The sequence below is a fragment of the Pleurodeles waltl genome, unplaced genomic scaffold (assembly GCF_031143425.1).
Source record: "Pleurodeles waltl isolate 20211129_DDA unplaced genomic scaffold, aPleWal1.hap1.20221129 scaffold_67, whole genome shotgun sequence".
Taxonomy (NCBI): domain Eukaryota; kingdom Metazoa; phylum Chordata; class Amphibia; order Caudata; family Salamandridae; genus Pleurodeles; species Pleurodeles waltl.
Genome location: NW_027150384.1, coordinates 84,393 through 87,927, shown reverse-complemented (window position 1 = coordinate 87,927; position 3,535 = coordinate 84,393). Strand labels below are relative to the sequence as shown.

At 43.9% G+C, this 3,535-nt stretch overlaps 1 non-coding gene across 1 annotated transcript; it reads right to left on the bottom strand.

Moving 5' to 3' along the window:
* Nucleotides 1–2,919: 2,919 nt before the first annotated feature.
* On the bottom strand, nt 2,920–3,005 carry TRNAY-GUA (transfer RNA tyrosine (anticodon GUA)). Its single transcript is given in 2 exon segments — nt 2,920–2,955; nt 2,969–3,005. It is a non-coding gene; the product is annotated as a tRNA-Tyr (tRNA).
* Between the last annotated feature and the right edge of the window lie 530 nt (nt 3,006–3,535).

The following is a 3,535-nucleotide window of genomic DNA, read 5'->3' as shown; positions in this document are numbered from 1 at the left end:
CATCTGGTGGAGCCCTGGGGGTGCATCTGTAACGTAATGGGTATTTGTAAGGCAAGCAATCACCTGCAAGGGTTTCCTGGCGCTGAGCAGGCGTGTGTGTGTGTAGCCCTGTCTAAGGTAGGTTGGTTTATTAAAAACGCAGGTCTTCAACTTCTTGCAGAATTGAAGAAGAGAATAAAATGCTCTTGTGTGAAATGGGAGTCCATTCCATGCTTTAGGAGTGATGCAACAGAACACCCATCCTCCTGATCTGGTTCTCTGTATGTATGGGATGTGTGTGAGTAGGAGCCCTGAGTAGATGGAAGTCTCTTGGTGGTTGTGGAAAGAGAAGCAACTGGTCAAGTAGGTGGGGCCTACGTTGTGTTGTGCCTTGAATGTGTATGTAAGGTGTTTGAAATTAGTTCATTTCTGTTTCGGGAGACAGTGGAGCTCTCTGAGGTATGGTGAGATGTGAATTCAGAGCGGGAGGTTGAGGATGAGTCTGGGTGCCAACTTCCAGGTAGTTTTCTAGTGAGTTATCTGATGTTTCAAGCATAGAGAGCATCCCCGTGGCCCAACTTGCTGCTAACTTGGTCATGAGTGGCAGTTTTCTAGTGTTGCTGGCTGTGGATTCTAATGATGAGTATTGTCTGCTTTCAAGCCCTGCAGGAGGGTTGCCACTTTTTCAGAGAAGAATTCTAAATATTTCTGTCTAGACTCAGGTTACGGAAGGTCCGGGAGATTGTATTTAAATAGTAGTTTGTGGAAAGTTGCACTCCACTCTTTCGGACCTTCATACAAGGAGTAAAACTTTCCTCTTAGCAGTGAACTTACAGCCTGTGATAGTATTCTCTCAGTTCTGAGACTCACACTGAGTAGGGCTTTGAGAAACTTGTTCCAATAAAGAAAATAAAGACGGACTGAAGGGGGCTCAGAAAGAAATGAGGGGTGAAGAAAGAAAGAAGCTGGAATGTGGATGGAAATAGATTGATGTTGTTAAAGTACTGTTTTTTTTTACCAAGTTTGAGAGGGTTTAAAGTTTGACTACTCAGCACTGAAGGTAATGGATATCAAACAAAAAGTCACTGTGGAAACCTGGGATCTTTAGAGCTTCAGTCTAACGTCCTAGCCAAGAGCCCATGGAGGGGCTCTGTTGTTTTGGAGAGCTCACAGGTATCTTTACAGGTGTCCAGGTCTCTCATCACCTCCCCCCTTAGTCTGAAAGAAGCCTCGCCGGGGGTCGCTGCTCTCTTTACAGCAGTGTGGACCAGACATCACCACACAGGCTTAAACCTACGCTTTCGCCGACTGACCAAGATATACAAAAAGCCAGAATAAAACACCAGACATGGAAGACACACTGCATTCATGGAGACCACGAAGAAAGAGATACTGCACATTAAATAGATTTACATTAAATAGATGGAGAATACTTGACGGAGACACAAACTATTAAAACAAGCATTTGCAATGCAACGGGTCTCGCGTTTGCTCATGTTACAGCTGATCGCGTTGTAAACTCCTAACCCGACTTTTCACCTATCGGGCAAAAGTGCATTTATGTACATAACCCGAAAAAGTGAAGTTAATTATGTAAAGTGCTCGACTTCTGCCAAGCGAGATCGCGCTCGTGAATGAGAGAAAAAGAAGTCCATGAGCCCGATGGAAAACAGCGAGCCTCGCATGTTTTCTGTACTTGGTCGCTGCGCTGGAGGAGGGCGAGCCACCGGAAAAGGCATGACCTATGCGTGCCTTCGACTAATGAAAGCAAGCGGATTTTATTAGGCAAGCCCACGTACCAATAAAAAACACTGACGTGACGTTGACAGGGCTCCGAGCCCTTTTCTAAACACTAAAGCGTCTCGCTGCGATACGCATGCGCGAGCGCATGCAACGCAGGCTCGACCCTAAAAACATGAATAACCAATACACTACCCGGAAGCCTACGTTTCTTCGTTACTACAACTTGCATTCACTCCAATTTCAGAAAAGTACGTTCGTTATTAAAAAAGATACAGTTTGGTTCTAATTGTTTGTATAGATGATATATAGTTTTAGTTGAAAATCAGAGGCGCAACTAGAAAAAGTAATAGTGATGAAGCTTATAATACATTTGAAATTAACCATGACGCGATTGCGTGGAATTGATAATCAAGCAAAACAGCCAGTACCAATTGTTCACCACATAGTACTTTGTTTTTCTGTAAATATTAAACATTCGCTGTCGACTAAGTGGTCCATAACTTAAAATCAAAATGTACAAATGTGTTCCCAAAACTTGATTCCTTCATGTTGAAAGCTTTCTCTGTTGGATTTCCAAGCCTTCCAGCGCTCTGCTAGAGGCGCCTCGGTGTTGGTATTTATTACAATTCTATATGCTGCCACTGATCATATTATACAGTGCACTTCATATACATTAAATCGCAATACTTCTAAAATGTCGAGATTGTAAACGAAACAAATAACAAAATGTATTTCTAAAGTGTAAACATGGTTAAGTCATAAACATAGTCTCCCCGTCGGGACCCCGGTCTCCCGCGTGACAGGCGGGGATACTGACCACTATGCTAACGAGGAACTGATGACTCCCTGGTACCTGACCTCCTACTGATTGTTCTACCTGTCCCCCTGCTGGGGGCGCTGCACCCACATAAATGTCAGTGTTGACCCCGCCTGTGCCAGGAAGGAGCCGGTCTCTGTGTATCACTGATTTACAGCTTCCTCTGCACAGACTCCTCCTTTTCTCTCTCTGACAGTCACTGGGATCAGCGGCTGCACCTCCGTCCATTTCTGCTCTGGCTAAATTCACTTCTTGGTGCCATCTGAGAAAAATGGGGGAGACAAAAACAATTGTCAAGCTCTAGCGTCGTTGCTTCAAAACATGGCGTATTTTAATTTCAGAATGTGAAAAGAAATATGAAGAGCAAATACGAAAAAAAATCCTTCGAGCCGGATTTGAACCAGCGACCTAAGGATATCAGCTTCACCACTACAGTCCTCCGCTCTACCAACTGAGCTATCGAAGGGACGGAAGCATCATGTGACTGCAGCCTTCAGGTTATGTACCTGCCAGCAGTGGGGCCCATGGTGACCATGTGTATGTGTGCTGGGCATTTAAAGACCGAGGTCACATATCAAGCTGTGTCTTCAGGATGCATGCTGTTTATTTTCAGATGCCTATCTCATTCTCCAACAGCACAAACCTACAATCAGCATCATTTCATCTACCACCTGAGTACTTTTTGGAAACTCATCGCACAATAACTACAAAGGGTGACTCGCCATTTTAATTGGCAAGGCGTGCTTTTCCTCTTCATTTGCGTACTCTGGAAAACACATGCCGCTTTAGCAATGCACATTTTCAGTGCTTTTCTAATATCTGAATATTTCAGCAGCAAGCATGGGGGAGGGCTTTCTGTTGAAGTCAGTCATACAGCCATTGTCTTTCCATCTTGATTTCCTTTACTTAGAATTCAAAAAAATAAATGTGTCTTGTCGCAGACGCACAAAGTGATTTCTCAGCATTCTCAATGGTTTATTAAAAATAATGGGAACT